This window comes from Herpailurus yagouaroundi, unplaced genomic scaffold (assembly GCF_014898765.1).
Source record: "Herpailurus yagouaroundi ecotype Mexico unplaced genomic scaffold, PumYag 187, whole genome shotgun sequence".
NCBI lineage: Eukaryota > Metazoa > Chordata > Mammalia > Carnivora > Felidae > Herpailurus > Herpailurus yagouaroundi.
The window spans coordinates 11,848,132-11,868,172 of NW_024412418.1; the positions used below are offsets into that span (position 1 = coordinate 11,848,132).

A 20,041-nucleotide genomic window follows, 5' to 3' on the forward strand; every position below is an offset into this window, starting at 1 on the left:
AATACATCTTTAAGATAAATCATTTTGTCATTCATTTACTCCTAAACAATCATTGTTTTCCTAGAAAATACATCTAGTGTAGAGATGAATGAAATTACAGGTCAGATTTGGCCAATCTCAAATCATAGACAGAGTGAGCCATTGAGAAACCCAAGCCTCACCTCTTTTTTTTTTTGGTGTGTGTGAAGTTGTTTTTTCTCAGGCTCTGTGACCTGGTTTCTTGAGACCAGGCCCTTTGTTTTTTCTTCAAGTGATTTTTGTTTTTGAGGCTTAAATATTGGACCAGAGCCTGGAAAATGTGGGTGTGACCAGTACATTCTCTCTTTAGAGATAAATTAGTAGTTTACTTCAGTATAATATGAGCACTAAGAATAACTCCAAATAGAGTATTCAAGTTGGCCTGGGTTTAGTCTTTTACTCCACCTTGAAGGTTTTGAAAATTGAGTATCTGTGTCCCTATTCTATTCAGTGAGGATATCTCGCTATAATAGTGAAGACACTAAGTTTAACTGGCTCTCATTTTACAAGGCCCAAAATGTGTGTGTGTGCACATGCATGTGTGTGTTCATGTGTTTGTATGTTTAATAACATTAGTGAAGTTTTCAAATTATAAATTACTATGTGCTTATTATAAAAATGTAATATTAAACTGTACAGAAAATAAAGTGGAAGTTTTCTGGTCCTTTGCTTCGTACCACAGTTAATCAACATTAATAATTTTCTAAAGATGTACTATGTGTATACGTCAACACAACTTTGGTGTATCATACAGTCATGTGCTTTTCTTCCATTCAGTAATATTCCATAGAACATCATTATTACCTCATTATAATAATACAAAGTCGTAGCATATAATATTGAAAGCATAGGTAAGTATAAGAAAAAAAAGTACCTGTTTTTACATTACCATAATTTTATTCATTTATATAATTTTAATAACTTTGGGATCATACCATATATATTGTGTTATAATATGATTTTTTTCTCAGTGTATTTTGAACATTTATCACAGGTTTAAATGTTCCTCTATGATGTGAAATATTCTGCTTAAAGTTATACCTGAATTTATTTAGCTCATCTTCTGTTGTTGGATATTGTTTGTTTTCACTATTTTTTTTAAATACTGTAAGAAAGGCTTGCACAAAAAGCTTTATGCATTTGTTTATTGATTTCAAGGTTTCCTAAAATCGAAATTGCTAACTCAGAGCATTTGAAACCTGTTGAAATATTACTAAATGGTACAAAGGATCAGTTGAGATGGTGCGTAAACCATGGGATCAGGTGTAATGTTACTGAACCACCAACTGAAGATAAAATGGTTACAATCAACTGGCGTAACTCTGGTTAACCACTTGTCAAAATGATTGGTTAAGTTTCTAATGAAATGATATTAAGTATAAAATATACTAAAATATTACATTGTTTATAAAATATTATTTATTTAAAAATATTTATGCCACCTTCTGTGTCATTCTATGTATCCCCAGGATAGACTAGAGTATGCTATAATAACAACCTGCACATCTCAATGACTTAAAAAACAAAGTATCATTTTATTTTGTTTATGTTACCTTTTGCTTTGGTGTTTGTAGTACTCCTCTTCTTTATTTTCACTCCAGGCTATAGAAGCCGTTTTTGTTTGGCTATGACAGGTCTTGTGGCACAGGGAAAAGAGGTGGTGGAACCATAAATACTCTTGAACTTGTGTTCAGAAGAGACACACACTAGTTCGTCACAACCCATCAGCCAAAGTGAATCAAATTGCCATTCCTCATATCAGAGGGTGGAAAAATAAAATTATTTCACTGTGAGAGGCAATATAAGCTACATGGTGAGTGCTCGCTTCGGCAGCACATATACTAAAATTGGAACGATACAGAGAAGATTAGCATGGCCCCTGCACAAGGATGACACGCAAATTCGTGAAGCGTTCCATATTTTTGAGACTCTTAAAAACTGAGAACAAACTGAGGGTTGATGGGGGGAGGGAGGGAGGGGGGTGTGTGTGATGGGTATTGAAGAGGGCATCTTTTGGGATGAGCACTGGGTGTTGTATGGAAACCAATTTGACAATAAATTTAATATATTAAAAAAAATAAGCTACATGGTGAAACACACTATGAACATGGCAGAAATGTTCAATTTTCTCCCATGGAGTAGGAACAAATATTCTGAATCAGAATAGAATCTACCACATCCTGGTTCTGGAAGGGGTCCAAAATTGGGAAGGGACTTTGACCTGTTCCAATGCTATATTGCCACGCTAGTGCAAGCCTCCATTTGTTCCAAAGCCTAACAAGCCTTTGTTGTAGAGGTAATATATGAAATGAATGATTTCATATGAAGAAATCTCTAGGTGTTCAGTATTTAAAGCATGCAAAAAAACACCTTTGTCTTACCCACAGGTGTTTTTATAAATTATACCCCCCCCCCCCCCCGCCGTGTCTTTTTTTCCTGATTGCTACTGTATAAGAAAGCAATCACATTGTAAAAAAGGTTAGCAGGGTAACTCTACTCAAATTAAGGTCTGTACAAAGTCCTGTGTCTATGGTCTGTGTGTGTGTGTGTGTGTGTGTGTGTGTGTGTGTGTGTGTGTATGTATCTAGAAGTGCTCTTTGCAGTTTGGGGAAAGAGAAATTTTTTATGATGAAAATTCTTCCGGTATTTGTGTTGATTACGAAACCATCTCTTTCTACAAAATCTATTTTCTCTATGTTTCCTTTCTAATTATTAGGAGCAGTTCCAAATAAAACTGTAATCTCTGGCAAAATGTTACAACACTAAATTTTGCAGTTTAAATGTTTCATAGTATATCAAGCGATTGAATATGACCCAATAATAAATGGACAGAAGAGCTGAGATTCCTGGCATATCTTCAGACACAAAATGGCTTTGTGCCATGAGAGCAAAAGTAGAATATCTAGTCATTTGTATATATGGCGTGATTGCTGACTCTTAGGTTTTATTTATCACCTTTGTGTGCCCCATATAAAACAGTAATCTATCCAATTCTTGTATCTGAAGTCGTTTGTACCTCACATCGTAATCCTCTTTCCTTCCTAGGTGGTAAATCTTATTTCGTGACTCACATTGTGTGGCATGAATACTGGAAAATCTAAAAGACTTTAAGTCATGTTTTTAATGTGCTTGTACCTTGCTATTGCTACCCATAGAAATTTCCTTTTCTCTTGCACATGGACATGTTTTCATGGAGGTAAATTTATTTTGATTTTAGCTTCATTTCACACACAGTATTGTCGATTACTTTGTTTTCTGCTTGCCAGGTTTTTGCAAAGTTGACATTAAAGGTCTTCCATATCACTTGTCAGGTAAGATAGCAGATACTTTGTTGCTTGGTAGTGCTGGCCCCTATTCTTCTCAGCGTGCAGGGCAAAGTAAATTCGGGAACTTCAGTGGCAGAGTCTCCCCATCGTCTAGGTCTGAGGATATTGATGATGCTTCTTTTTTTATTGAATTATACTAAGGCCTTTGTACATTTTAAGCTCTCTCCATGCACTGAGCTCTAAGGTCATGGAAGGGTGAGTATAGCTACAGTAATATAGTTTCCTCCCGGGAGAGAAGCTAATGGGGTAGAAAGAAGGGAGAAAGGAAAGATGTCTCATTAAGCTTGTTCTGCAGGCTCATGTAGACAGCTATAATAGAAACTTCATGGCTGGTGTTGGAATGTGTTTCAGTGGTTTTCAAGTTCCCTGGCCAGGAATATGAATGAACTTGTAACATATGTTCAGTGGTTTCCCTACATATGAGTAGTATATATTCAGGAACAAGCACAGTGATGTTCCGTGCTCCCCAGGAAGAATGGAAGCCGTTTGTATATGTCCAGGATGGAGAGCCCTGAGATCATTCTCTCTACATGTCATTTATTCACTGCTATGTCTCAGGAACTTGCTTGACTTACTGCTTATTTCTCTTTGACTTCTCAAATTGGTTATTTTGTAACTGCCAGTACCACAAATTTGTACCGAAGGGCTAAGAATGGCTATAGTTTTCTCCATTTCCAGCTTTTTAACCATTACTCTTCCATCAGTACATTAGAAATAAAATTCCTTTGAAGCTCATATTATATTAAGTTAATCTCTTTTTCCTCATGTAGGAAATCTTGTTTATTTATTGGCTTATTTACTGAAGTTTGGTATGAGGCCCATTGTCTCTCTCTGTACCCAGATACCATTCACCATTCTGATCAGACTCACAGAATGTCCACGAAACACAAAACACCATGTCTGTATTGTTACTCAATAACCATTCATATGGTAAGGGAGCTACCAATATATTTTGATGTCTTGCTGCCATGAAACATAATAAAATATGTGACATAATTTTACTTGTAAAATCTAAACATGTGAATGTAAGAATACAGTTACTTTTTTTTTGTTTTATTCTCAATACACCTGATTTTTAAATGTCACTTGTACTTATTTGCTTGTCTTGATTTTATTTCCGGATTTAATACTGTTGTCCAAGCAGAATGCTTCTGAAAAATACCTAGTTCCTTGGTTTCTGTGATGCCATTTATAATCATCCACTCAGGCTATCATAACCAAAGACTACAGTCTGGATGATTTCAACAACAAACATTTATGTTCTTACTACTCTGGAAGTTAGAAGTCCAAGATCAGTGTGCCCTCAGAGTTAGTTTCTGGTAAAGCCTCTTTTCCTGGGTTATAGATGGCCATCTTCTTGCAGGATCCCTTTTCTGTTTGTGGAGAGAGAGAGAGAGCGAGAGATTTTGTCTCTTTCTCTTACAAGTACACCACTCCTATCAGATCAGGGTCCCACCCTTTGGACCACATTTTAAACCTTAATAACCTCTCTGGAGGCCCTTTCTCCAAATATAGTCATATTGGGCATTAAGGCTTAAATATATGGTTGGCAGGGGATGGGGGGAGCATAATTCAGTCCAAAGGGCCATTCCTCACAATACAAATTTCTTAACTTCCTGTGAGAGTTTCAGTTCATTATGCTTATTTTATTTTTTTAAAAAAAATTTTTTTAACGTTTATTTATTTTGGAGACAGAGAGAAACAGAGCATGAACGGGGGAGGGGCAGAGAAAGAGGGAGACACAGAACTGGAAGCAGGCTCCAGGCTCTGAGCCATCAGCCCAGAGCCCAATGCGGGGCTCAAACTCACGGTCCGTGAGATCGTGACCTGAGCTGAAGTCGGACGCTCAACCGACTGAGCCACCCAGGCGCCCCTCATTATGCTTATTTTAAAGATAGGAAAATGGATTACCTAAAGACTATCAGTTAAGGGTTGCTCTTCACTTATGTGTAAGAGATTATATGCGTAGTATCTTAGCAGAACAAGGAGTTTAGTTTTCTCAAGTAATAGAAATTCCAAAAATAAGTCCAGACCTGATATAGTGACAAAGTCATCGAGAACTTAAACTCTTGTTCATGTCCAACCAACCATGGTAGTGGAATGGTATTTATTTTCATGGAATCTTATTGGATACAGTATTACTATTACAGTAATCTATCAGTAGATTACTATTCCACTATTACATTATCTACAAATAGAGACTCCTTTATTTCTTCCTTTCTAGCCTGTATATCTCTTACTTCTTTTTCTTGCTATATTGCACTGGCCAAGACTCAAAGTACTATATGAGATCACAGTGGTAAGAGCGCCTCCCTAGTTATTTAAAATAAGGAAAAAATAATTTGAATCTGTTACTTTGATTCTGAATTTGCCATTACTAAGCTATTCTTTTTCCCTTTGGGATCCAAATATATGAAATTTGGCTTATTGAACCAAAAACTTAAGAAATCCATTATCTCTGCATTGCTACCATTTGTGTTTACTTCTCCAGGTATCACTGAGTAAAAAGGCATTGTTTTTCATTGGCACTGAGGTCACAGTGGTGAGACAGATAGATTAAAAACAAACAAACAAAACAAAATGACAAAACCAATAAAAAAAAAACCCAGATTAACCCCAATTCTCCTCTATTTCTAACTTTCTGAGAGTTTCATCATATGTATGGATTTTGTCAAATATATTTTTCTAAAGTAATTGATATGATTATGTGATTGTTCTTCCAAGGCCTATTAATATGATAGATTATATTAATTGTTTTTTTTTTAATATTAAGCCAGTCTTGAATCCCTAGAATATAGCCTACTTGGTCATAGCATAAAAGTATTTTATATATTGCTAATTTCTTTCTTTTTTTTTTTTAATTTTTTTTTCAACGTTTATTTATTTTTGGGACAGAGAGAGACAGAGCATGAACGGGGGAGGGGCAGAGAGAGAGGGAGACACACAGAATCGGAAACAGGCTCCAGGCTCTGAGCCATCAGCCCAGAGCCCGACGCGGGGCTTGAACCCACGGACCGCGAGATCGTGACCTGGCTGAAGTCGGACGCTTAACCGACTGCGCCACCCAGGTGCCCCTATATTGCTAATTTCTATTAGCTAATCTTTTTCAAAGGATTTTTTGCATCTACATTCATGAATGATATTGATTTATAGTTTTTTGTTTTGTTTGCCAACTGTGTTTGTCAGGTATCAATGTAATACTGACCTCAGAGAATCATGTGAGAAGTATTCTATCCTCTACTACTTTCTTAAGGAGTTTGTGTAGAATGAATGGAAATTGTTCTTTAAAGTTCTCTTAGACTTTCCATCGATACTACTGCAAGGATTTTTTTCTTTTTAAGGATTTTTTATATTTTGATTTCAATGTCTTTGTAGTTATAAGGCTATTCAAATTATATATTTCATAATTGGTGATTTGTTTTGGATTGTGCACTTGAAGGAATTGATCTATTTTATCTAATTAAATATTTATCTCTGTAGAATTGTTTATTCTCTTAATATCCCTGTAATGTCAACATGGTCTGTAATGATATTCACTCCTTATTCCTGACATTGGCAATTTGTGTCTTCATTTTTCAGTTTGGCTGGAGGTTTGTCAATTTTACTGATCTTTTAAAATAACCAGTTTTCTGTTTTATTGGTGTATATTTTTCTGTTTTTAAGTTCATTGATGTATGTTCTTATCTTTATTATGTCCTCCCTCCTACTTTGTTTTGGTTCATTTTTCTCTTTTTCTTCTAATTTCTTTCTTTTTTTAAATTTTTTATGTTTTATTTTATATTTGAGAGAAAGAGACACAGAGCACGATCAGGGGAGGGGCAGAAAGATGGAGACAGAATCTGAAGCAGGCTCCAGAGTCTGAGCTTGTCAGCACAGAACTCGACCTGGGGCTTGAACTCTCGAACCGCACATGAGATCATGACCTAAGTCGAAGTCGAAAACTTAACTGACTGAGCCACCCTGGTGCCCCATTCTTCTTCTCATTTCTTAAGGTGGGAACTTATATTATTAATTGAGATTTTTTGTTTCCTCATATAAGTATATAGTGATATAAACTTCCCTCTTAGACTTGTTTTCACTATGTTTTACAAATTTTGATATTTTGTTTCTCATTATCATGTGGATAAATGTACTTTTGGTCTCCATTGAGCAATACATAACTTTGCCACTTGTATTATTTAGAAGTGTGTTGCTTAGGGGCACCTGGGTGGCTCAGTTGCTTAAGCATCTGACTTCGGTTCAGGTCATGATCTCATGGTTTGTGTGTTCGAGCCCTGCATTGGGCTCTTTGCTCACAGCTCATAGCCTGGAGCCTGCTTCAGATTCTGTGTCTCCTTCTCTCTCTTGGCCCCTCACCTTCCCATGCTCTGTCTCTCTTTAAGACTTGGAAGCTTTTCTGGTGTCTCTCTGTTATCAATTTTTAGTTTGATTCCATTATGATCAGATAATACCCTATGCATAATTTCAATATCTTTGAACTTCTCACAATTTATTTTATGGTTCACAATATGGCCTATCGTGGTAAATCATTCATTAAACTTTAAGGAATGTATATTCTGCTGCTATTGAGGAGAGTGGACTATAAATGCTGATTAGATCCTGTCTGAAGGTGGTATTGCTGAGTTCTTCTGTATCTTTGCTGATTTTATATCTAGTTGTTCTCTCAATTGTTGAGAAATAGATTTTGAAATCTCTAAGTATAACGTTTCATTTGTGTATTTCTCCTATCTGTTCTATCAGGTTTTGCTCACATATTTCAGAGCTCTGTGTTTGAGGCATGATTCCTATGTGTTCTTTGTAAATTGACCTTGAAAATCACTTAAATTCTTTTAGTTCCAGTTTCCTCTTCAATGAAAGAACAATGATGGAAAGAAACATACTTAAATCACAGTGTTACTGAGAGAATCAAAAGATGTGAAAATATGGTCTGAATTGTAATGTGTTAGATTTAGTGTCTAGAGGTAGTGTTATCAAATGGGGAGGGGAGATAATATTATTAATTACAAAATAATATCTTTATCTCTCTTAAGAGAAATAAAGTCTGTGCCCTATTATTCCCCCACCTAGAAATATAACACATTTTCATTAATTTATTGGGAGTCCAAAATATACATAAAAATATTAGTGAATGTCCTTTTACCATATTAGGTGAAAAACGAGATTAACAGAAGAAAGGTCCTATACTTAAACCATGGAACACTTGGGGATTTGAGATATTATAACACAGAGAAAATATTTTCAGTGTAACATTTGAATTTAAGAACACAGACTAGAATTGAAAAATGTATGCTAAAGTCAGTATTTATCAGAAATGAATATAGTTGGCCATATGTATATATGAATGAATGAATGGATTATTAAATGAAAGTAACAATGACTTCTGGTCGGTGTAAATAGTAATTTATATTCAGCCCCTCTTTTTAACATTTAATAGTGACTTCAGAGAACCATGGGGAACATTAAAAGGGAGACTACTGCTAAATGACGCAACTACTGAAATGTAATGCCCTCAGAGAATGCAGGTCCAGCATGACAAGCAGAATTATTAAATGTCCCGCATGATTCCCATCTTCTGATACAGGTCTCCTGTGTAATCTTGGGAACAGGTTATCTTGAACTGTGATGGGATCTCAACCTGTGATTAAGTTATGTTATACAACAAGGTTGAGGGAAGTTTGCGGGTGCAATTAAGATTCCTAATCAATTGACTTTGAGTTAATCAAAATGGAGATTAACCTGGGTGTGCTTGATCTAGTCAAGTGAACTCTTGAAGGGAAGGTTTATGCTATCCCCTAAAGAGATTCAAAGCAGGAGACACACTCTCCTGCTGACCTTGAAGAAGGAAGCCAACATGAGTTCTACAGCTACAAGTAAATGAATTCTGCTAATGGGAGTGTAACCTTAGAAGAAGACCCCAAGTCTCTGATAAGACCCCCATATTTCACTACCATTTTGACTTGAGCCTTGTCAAACCCCCCAAAAAGAATCATGTGCAGATTTCTGACATACAGAATTTATGGTATTGTTCAGATATTTGACTGGAGATAATACTTTGTGATGGAAGCTCAACCGTTTATTAGGATGAAATATCTTGAAAAAATGTGTTTACTAACTGGTGATATAATCTGGAGAAAGGATTGTTTTACCCTAATCCTAGTTTCCTTCCCTATCTCCCTTCAACCTCTCTCTTAACCTGTTGACTTTCTTTGCTGAACTCCCAAATTTTCCACCTTATGAGGTCTGTATACTCTCTATCCCCGGTTCTTGAATCAATTCGTATCCAGCCAGGCAGTCTGAGAACCTCATTTCTAGCCAGTGTCATTTCTAGCCAGTGTATAGGGACACTAGCTCTTTTTCTTCTAGTGTGTGAGAGTTTATGAGCTGGAATCATATTAAATGCTTTGACACAAATAAAGGCTAAAATGAAAACTATACCTTGTCAAGCCTTGGTTCTTCCTCTGTATCCTCGAATCCAATGTATTTCCTTTAGGCAACTATTATATGTTTCAGTCATTCATTTGCCTACATGCTTACTGACTATTGCCTCCTCATAGCTTGTAATGTCCATGAAGACAAGGACTGTGTCTCTTTTGTTATATGAATAACTAGAACCTAGGAAAGAACTTGGCACAGAGTAGATTAATAAGTATTTTTTTCAATGAATACCCTGTCATTTAATGTGCCTGGTGTGCGTTCTTCCTTCCTCTGTTGTGTTCTCCCCCGTGTAATCAAAAGGTTGCTGAACAAGTACAAATCATAGCCTCAGGCTTAAGGTATTTATAATTTAGCTGAAGTGAAAGGGAAGTCATTAATAAGAGCCATTCAAAAAACCAGAAAGATACATACAGCACTGAGAATTAGTACTAATGAGCCAGGGGAAGGATTTATTCATGTGGTCTGAAGAAATCAGGGACAGCTTCATACACGGAGGAAAATATGCACTCCTAGAATATTAGGTCAAGGTTTAGGAAGAAAGAAATATCTGAAGTAGAAGAGATGACCTTATCAGTTGATTCACAAAAGGTTTACAGTAGGTTAAACTGTCCTCAGCATGTGTATTTATGCTGACTTTATTATTGTTATTGCTGCAAATAGTTTCTAGATAGTTGTGGCTATATGAAAATCTAGTCAGACATTCGTGAGGATAATGTTCTATTGCAAAAAAAAAAAAAAAGAACCAAATATCCCTATGGTTTTCATATGTAAGTCCATTTCAGACCTTTGCTTTTCATCTTTGGAACTAAACATAGCCTTTTTCACTACCACTCCCCCCCCCCCCCACACACACACATATACACTGCACACAAACACCACTCCACTGTCTAGTGTTTGGGTGTGACTTGAGGATTCTGTCCTGTCAAAAAAACACAAATATACACTAAGTACCAATATGATTTTCCTTGATGTCATTCTGTTTATGTAATAACCAGACCACGACCAACTTCTTTAATGAGATTTAATGAGATCCATTGGCTTGGTTTAGACTTATCAGAAACAATGATATTTTATATTAATGAAAATTGTTAGGTTTTATTTCCTGTCATTAATTTAATTCTCATTTTGTTGTTACCACTGCTCGTAGAACAAAGGAAAATCCATCAAAATATCAATTATCAGTTTCAAGCCTCTACCGACATCTAGTAAATAAAATACGTAAGTTTTATTTTACCTTGTGCTAGTTTACTTTACTATCAGAACTTGGGTATGGATTTTCTAACTGATGTGATCATCTCCATTCTTTCTTTGTTAAGGAACAGGACCCTTTTCTAATTTCTAGAGCCATACCGCACAGACACACACACACACACACACACACACACACACACACGCAGAGTTAATAATGGAAAAGAGTAATGAGAGTTATAGAAGTAAAGTAGTTTTAACCCACTAGGCCAGGATGGCACCCAGTCTTTATTTGTACCAACCCTATCAGAGCTCTTACTGGAAGATGAAAAATATAACCCAGGGAGTCTCTGAGGAGGATCATCCTTGTAAGCATATATATTCCTTCTGTTTGATTATCTGTGCTGGGTCAGTCTAGTGCTCAATTGTCTTATTTTCAAGTATAAAAATAAATATATTTTCATATCCATTAAAAGGAAGTCTTCATTATCTTTTCGTGATTTAACTCAATTTCAAATTTAGCACTTAAGTTAAAACTAAACCAAATAATATTAAGGAATATTTCTTTATTTTTTATGAAGTATACAATTTTTAGAAACACTTCCATAGACTAAGAAAAAGAGAAGTAGTGTGGGATGGGACAAAGTGATGCAAAATGGGAATCTGGACACATGAGGGCAACTCAACTGTTCCTTGCAACTATGCCTCTTGCTCTTCAAAAGAGATTGACCATGTGATGATTGAGCTACAGAAGATCTGTTGCATGGTTTGCTCCCTCTCTGATAACAGAGTACAAACATGCATGGACATTTATCAGCAAAGAGATAAGTAAAATGGGAAAATCTGCAAGAACCTCAGCATCTCCCACTTGGGAACCATGTCTTTCTTGTAGGACAATCTTCTCCAACCTCCTCCCCATAGAATATGTCACTTCATCCTCTGGATCTCAAGCATGTTATTATTGTCATTCTTATTTTATTGTGTTCAATGTATTTGTCCACCTGTCTGTGTTCCCTACTGGACTGTTAGCTCATTGAAAGATAGGATAGAGTCTGATTAATTTTTAACATCAGTATCTTTATTTGTTCTTTTTTTTATTAAGTGTAACATTTTAATTTAATTTAATTTTTTTACATTTATTTATTTATTTTTAAATATAATTTATTGTCAAATTGGTTTCCATGTAACACCCAGTGCTCATCCCAATAGGTGCCCTCCTCAATGCCCATCACCCACTTTCCCCTCTCTCCCACGCCCCATCAATCCTCAGTTTGTTCTCAGTGTTTAAGAGTTTCTTATGGTTTACCTCCTTCCCTTGCTGTACCTTTTTCCCCCCTTCCCCTCCCCACTGGTCTTCTGTTTATTTTCTCAGGATCCACATATGAATGAAAACATATGGTATCTGTCTTTCTCTGCCTTTCTCCATGAAGTGTTATTTCACTTAACACTAGTTCCATCCACATTGCTACAAATGGCCAGATTTTATTCTTTCTCGTTGCCAAGTAGTATTCCATTGTACATATAAACTACATCTTCTTTATCCATTCGTCAGTTGATGGACATTTTTAGGCTCTTTCCATAATTTGGCTATTATTTAAAGTGCTGCTGTAAACATTGGGGTACAAGTGCCCCTATCCATCAGCACTCCTGTATTCCGTGGGTAAATTCCTAGCAGTGCTATTGCTGGGTCATACGGTATATCAGTATCTTTCTTAGAATCAATCTCAACAGTAGACATTTCAAAATAAATTGTACTTGTTGAGAGGTGACACTACTGATCTGCTTCTAGTAGTCTGTGAATTAAAGTTTCTGTTTTACCCAGTTTCATTCATGAAGATATACATGTGCAGATTGATGGATGGATGGATGGATGAATGGTTAGATGGATCCAAAGATAGATTGACTCTAGATGAGGCTCACTGGGAGATGTCTGCATGCCAGACATTGTGGTAGGTATTTGAGTTAAATCAGATGATGTAATTATTTTTCCTGTGGCCTCTTGCATTTGTTCAACATAAGCTCCAAAGTATAATCTGACATTTGGGAAAGAAATACCCTCCCTGTTAGGTGGAACTAAATGTCTTATTAAAGCTCAAATCCCCTGTCTTGGCCATGAGTTCACACTAACAGAATTGACTTATCTAGACATTTGAAATATTTTGTGGTTTAATGCTATTTTCAGGTATACTAAAAAAAAAAGAGAAAGAAATGAAGTACATCATTTGCTGTTTCCAACAAATAGTGTTGGGGGGAAATAAATGGTTTTAATAAATTGTAACTAAGGTTGGTGTTCAACTAACACATATCCAAAACCCTTCCCCAGGAATTCAGTCACACACCTTGAACTGACCTAAAAGCTCTTTGTGGTATTGACAGATTAATTGTAATGAGGAGAATTTAATACAGAATAAAAATGTAACTGTCTATGGGGAGGGCTGCTGGAGACAAGTGCCTGGAGCAGAGAGGCTGGACAATGAATTTTTCAACGTGGATAATGAAGTGTGGTGTCAGCGGAAGTCAGTGGTAATTAGCAATATGTATAATAGGATGAGCTTGGGTAAGCTTGTCATCTCAAACTTCCAAGTGACCAGCAGCACAGGTGAAAGGTGAAGTGCATAAATGTCATTCTTACCCTTTGATAGGAAAAAAATATAATTGTGAAAGATGTGGTGAGAACCTATGAAGCAGCATGAGGAGAACCTTTGGAACACAGAATATTCACTGCTTTCATTTGTGTATTCATTTCTCATATAAAATGTGCTTTCACAGAACTGTTTCCATAGTTATAGCAACCTCCATCTTTTTTGTATTCCTGATTGTTTTATCATTGTATAGATAATTTGAGTACATTTAGTAAACTTGGGAAGAACAGCATAGAAAGTAAAAATCCCTCCAGTTAAAGATAGATAATTATTGTTAATATTTTGGCATATTTTCTACTAGGCAGTTTTTACATGAAATTTACTAACAGTTGTACTCATACCATATTTACAATTTTATCTGATTTTCCATCTAAAATTTCAACAGTTTTGAGCAGTTAGCAGCAATGTTATAACTATAGCTAATTTTCACTGTGGTTACTCTCATCTAAGCACTGTATGTATTATGATTCAGTTACTACAACAACCCTAAGAGGCAGATACTGTTATTATCTTCACTTTAAAAGGCGGGGTGGGGGGGGGGTTGAGGCATTGAGAAGGTATCTTTCTCAGTGTCACACGGATAATAAATACCAGATTTGGTAGTTTATGCCAAACAGTCCAATTCCAAAATCCCTGATCTCTTACCTTGTACATTAGATCAGAGTTCAGCAGACTTTTTCTGTAAATATTTGAGGCTTTGTAGATCTTATGGTGTCTGTCTTTACTACATTATGCTATTTAAGAAAGATGATTACAGATGAGATATAAATGAACATACAATATGTATATGAGCATTTCTGTGCCACAGTAAAATTTTATGGATGTTGTAACTTTGATTTTGCTATAGTTTTCATTGGTCACAAAATAATATTTTTAAATGTTTTTTTTTTTACCATTTAAAAATGTAAAAACTATTTTTAACTTGAGACCTAAACAAAACCAGGGTGCTGATGTTAGTTTGTGGATACTTTCATTAGATTCATTGATGCATTATTCACCATCAGGAGCATCTCTAGTGCTTGAATATTTAGGTTGTTTCAAACATAATTTTTTTTTTGAAAGACAAATTGACCAAGTTAAATGGTGCTATGATGACTATCTTAGTGCATAAAACTTTTACTATTTTTATAATATTTTCTTATGTATATACTTATATGTATATACTTATATACATATATGTATATGTATATACTTATGTATATACTTATATGTATATACTTATGTATATATGTATATACTCATCACAAATATACTTCTCAATCCCCATTACCTGTTTCACCTAATCCCCCACCCACCTCCTCTCTGGTAACTATCAGTTTGTTTTCTGTAGTGAAGAGTCTGTTTCTTGGTTTATCTCTCTCTTTTTTCCCTTTGATCAACTGTTTTGTTACTTAAATACCACATATGAATGAGATAACATGATTTTTATCTTTCTGTACTTATTTTGCTTAGTATTATACTCTCTAGCTCCATCTATGTCATTGCAAATGGCAAGAGTTTATTCTTTTTTTATGACTGAATAACATTCCATATGCATTAAAATATGGATTGATGAATTTATAAAGAAGAAAATATGTATGTGTATGTATATATATATATATATATATATATATATATATATATATATATATTACATATATGGTCCTTATTATGTTGAGGTGCATCCTCTAAATATACTTGGTTGAGTATTTTTGTCTTGAATGGATGATATACTTTGTCAAATGCTTTTTCTGTGTCTATTGAAATGATCATATGGTTTTTATCCTTTCTTTTATTGATGTGATGCGTCATTTTGATTGATTTGTAAATATTGAGCCACCCTTGCAATCCAAGAATAAATTCCACTTGATCATGGTGAATTATGTTTTTAATGTATTGGATTCAGTTTGCTGGTATTTTGTTGAGGGTTTTTGCATCAAGGTTCCTCAGAAATACTGGCGTATAGTTCTTTCTTTTTTTTGTGGTGTCTTTTTCTGGTTTTGGAATCAGGGTAATGCTAGCCTCATAGAATGAATGGAAGTTTTCCTTCCTTTGCTCTTCTTTGGAACAGTTTAAGAAGAGTAAGTATTAACTCTTGCTTAGAAAAGATGGGTAAAATTTGCCTGTGAAGCCATTTGGTCCTGGACTTTTGTTTTTGGGTATTTTTTTTTAATTCAATTTCTCTGCTAGTAATTGGGCCGTTCAAATTTTATTTTATCCTGCTTCAGTTTTGGTAGGTCGTGTATTGCTTGGAATTTATCCATTTCTCCTAGGTTGTCCAATTTGTGGGTATAGTTTGTTCAGAATATTTTCTTACAATCGTTTGTATTTCTATGATGTTGGTTGTTACTGCTCCTCTATCATTTCTGATTTTATTTATTTGATTTATTTTAGGGAAACAAATCCTGGTTTGGTTGATTTGTTTTTGTTTTTGTTTTTGTTTTTGTTTTAGTTTCTATGTCATTTATTTCTGCTCTAGCCTTTATTATTTCCTTCCTTCTCCTGGTTTTTCATTTTGTTTTTGTTCTTTCTCTAGGTCCTTTAGATGTAAGGTTAGGTTGTTTATGCCTTTTCTTGCTCCCTGATGTAGGCCTGTGCTACCATAATCTGTCCTCTTTGAACCACTTTTTCTGAATTTCAAAGGTTTTCAACTGTTGTGTTTTTATTTTTATTTGTTTCCATATACTTTTTAATTTCTTCATTGATTTCCTAGTTGACCCATTTACTGTTCTCGTGGTTGAGTTCTAATTTCATGGCTCTGTGGTGAGAAAAGGTGCATGGTGGGGCACTTGGGTGGCTCAGTCAGTTAAGTGTCTGACTTTGGCTTAGGTCATTATCTCACGGTTTGTGAGTTTGAACCCTGCCTCAGGCTGTCTGCTGTCAGCATAGAGCCTGCTTTAGATATGCTGTCCCCTCTCTTTATGCCCTTCTTCCACTTTCACTCTCTTAAAAATAAGTAAACATTAAAAAAAGAAAAGAAAACATGCATGGTAGGACTTGTTTCGTGGCCTAATATGTAATCTATTCTGGACAATGTTCCATGTACACTTGAGAAGAATGCGTATTCTACTGTTTCATGATGTTCTGAATGTATCTATTTAATTCATCTAGTCTGGTGTGTCCTTCAAAAGCATTGTGTCCTTATTGATTTTCTGTTTAGATGATCTTTCCATTGACGTAACGGGGTGTTTAAGGCTACTATTTTTGTATTATTACAGATTAGTTCCTTTTTATGTATGTTATTAAATGTTTTATGTATTTGGGTGCTCTCATGTTGGGTGCATAACTATTTACAATTGTTATATCTTCTTGTTGGACTGTCCCATTTATTATTATATAGTGTTCTTCTTTGTCTCTTGGTATAGTCTGTTGTAAGGTCTATTTTGTCTGATATAAGAGTTGCTACTTCAGCTTTCTTTTGACATCTATTTGCATGGTGGATGTTTTTCCATCTCACACTTTCAATCTGCAGCTGTCTTTAGGTAAAATGAGTCACTTCTAGTCAGCATATAGGTAGATCTTGCTTTTTACCCATTCTATTACCCTATGTGTTTTGATTGAAACATTTAGTCCATTTGCATTCAAAGTAATTGCAGATAGATATGTGTTTATTGCCATTTTATTACTGGTGTTGTGGTTGTTTTTGAAGATTTTATCTGACTTTGTCTTTCTCTCTTACATGTTTTGCTCTTTGAACCCATTATTTACACATCGCTTCACATTTTAGGTTAATGGTGTCATATTTTACCTCCTTTAATTTCGTGAGCTCCTTGACTGATTTTTTTACAGAAATAATTTGTTTTTGCTGCTTTTTGGTTTTTGCTTTCCACCCAACGAGTCCTCTTTAATATTTCTTGCAGGGTTGATTTAGTGGTCATGAACTCCTTTAGTTTTTTGGGGGGTGGATGTTTATCTCTCCTTCTATTTTGAATGATAGCCTTGCTGAATAGAGTATTCTCGGGTGCAGATTTTTCCCATTCAGCAATTTGAATAGATCATGCACTTATTTCTGTCTTGGAAAGTTTCCACTGAAAACTCCCTTGATAGCTTTATGGTGTTTCCTTTGTATGTGACTGTCTTCTTTTATATTGCTGCTTTATTTTTTTTCTATATCAGTATTCTTTTTTGTAATTTTAATTACAACATGTTTTGATGTGAATCTGCTTTTGTTGATTTTGTTGGGGGTTCTCTGTGCCTCCTGGATCTGGTATCTGTTTTCTCCCTCAGATCAGGGAAGTTTTCAACATTTATTTCTTGAAATAAATTCTGTGTCCCTTTTATTTATTTCTTTTTCTTTCTTTCTTTCTTTCTTTCTTTCTTTCTTTCTTTCTTTTCTTTTCTTTTCTTTTCTTTTCTTTTCTTTTTTCTGTCTCTCTCTCTCTCTCTGTCTCTCCTTCTTTCTCTCTCATCTTTCCTCTCTCTTCCTCCTCCTTCCTCTTCCCCTTCTTCCCTTAACTTTCCTTCCCTTCTTCTCTTTCTTCTTCTAATAATTCTTCTTCTCCTTCACCTTATCCTTCTTCTCCCTTGACTTTTTCTTCAAATGTAAATGAATGCTATTATGTGTCATGAAGCCCCTGAGCTCCATAATCTATTTTTATCTTGAATAATTCTTTTTTTATCACTTTTATTCAGCTTGATTACTTTCCATTACTCTGTGTTTTAGGTTATTAATTCATTCCTGTGCTTCTTCCATCCTGCTGTTCATTCTATCAGTCATGTTTCTCATTTCATTAATTTAGCCCTGCATCTCTGCTATGTCATTCTTTATCTCTGTATTAATGGTCTCACTGATGTCCTTTGTTCTTTTCTAAGTGTAGTGAGTATCCTTATGATCGTTGCTTTAAATTCTCCATCAGTCATGTTACTTATATCAGTTTTGCTTAGATCTCTGGCTGTGGTCTTGTCCTGTTCTTTAATTTGGGCTAAATTCCTCTGTCTTCTCATTTTTTCTATGTCTCTGTGCCTGCTTCCCTTTGTTAAGAAAGTCAGCTATATCCTCTGCCTTTGAGGGAACTTGCTTTGTGAAAAAGAAGTCCTATAGTGCCATGTAGTGTAGTGCAGTGTAGTGTAGTATCTCCTTTTCTTCAGGGCCTGGCATTTCTGGGAGGCTCTCCATTGTGCTTTGTGCACTCCCCTGTTGTGTCCTGGTTACTTTATTCTTTAGGCCTGTCATCTGTAAAGGCTCCCTATGATGGTTGTGGAAAGTGTTTTGTGGCCTGATTGTGGCATGATTTAACTAGGCAGCCCTGTCACTGCTGCCACTAGAACCAAGGCTTCCCAAAACTACTGGGTCAGTAGATGAGGTGTTGTTAGTGGTTTGGACTCGCATTGTTGCGGAAAGACCCACCATGGTGGGACTGGAGCAAGTGTGACTGAAAAGGTCAGTTCTTCCAGAGCATCTGGAAGCGGGAGAGTTGTGGGGGGGGGGGGGTCTTGGTGTAAGCAAGTTAGGTAGGAAATGTAAGCACTGTGCTGGTTACCACAGATAGCTCAGTGTTTATACTGAGGTGCGTGGGAAGGAAACGGCACCTGCCAGTTCCCCTGTTCTTGGTAGAATCTCTCCATGAACTCTGCCTGTCTGGGAAACACTCTGAAATAAGCAACTAACTTCCCTACTGTGTTCCTCAGGCATTCTTTAGATTGCTGTTTCCACACTGTGTCTATGAGCCATTTACCCTGCCTTTTCTCCAAGAGCCATCTCAGTGTCCTCACAGCTCTGCTAGAGTCAAGCATACTGACGTCTAAAACTCCAGAATTTAAGCCCCACTGGTGGCATTAACTCAAGAAATTTGGGCCCTCTCTCTTTCTAAGCCAATTGCTATTGGGATTCATTTTCCCCATGCATTCTCCTGTTTACTCTTCTGTCTTTCACCCTTCTCTGTGACCATAGCTCCCTCGCCACCACGGTGGCCAAGATGTGTTTCTCTCCCAAGCTACATCTCCACACTTCCTACTTTCCTCGATGTGGCCTCTTCTCTACTTTAGTTGTGGAATTTGTTCTGCCAGCCTTCATATTCATTTCTGAGATATTTAGGATGATTTTATAGTTATTTAGTTGTTTTTATGGGAAAAGGCAATCCTCGGGTCGTCCTGTTCTGCCATCCCCTTCCCTTCCTTGTAGGTGTGTACTCCCTTAAGCTATATTCCCAGAAGGATATGCTTAAAAGATATGAATACCTCTATTACTCTTTAATTTTACTACAAAACAAGTAGTTATCAGAGATATACAACATATACTTGTATAGCTGTTCCAAAAAGATAGCATATTTTGTTGTTGCTGTAGTTGAACAGATATTGAAACGATATATTTGAAATCATGGAAAACAAAATTTTTCTTAATATAAGGTAACCACATTAAAGATGAGTTAAGTCAGGGCAGTGTTTTCCTTAATAATATTTAAGAAAATCCACCTGAGAAATTTTCCAAAATTTCTATTATCTCAGAGTGCTCTA

The 20,041-nt window shown here is 35.8% G+C and overlaps 1 protein-coding gene and 1 non-coding gene across 5 annotated transcripts in view; both read left to right on the forward strand.

The window, feature by feature from the left end:
* LRRC4C (leucine rich repeat containing 4C) overlaps positions 1–20,041 on the forward strand; it is a 1,211,302-nt gene that overhangs the window by 160,733 nt on the left and 1,030,528 nt on the right. The window lies entirely within an intron of this gene.
* On the forward strand, positions 1,836–1,942 carry LOC121043974 (U6 spliceosomal RNA). The gene has a single exon (XR_005797038.1). It is a non-coding gene; the product is annotated as a U6 spliceosomal RNA (small nuclear RNA).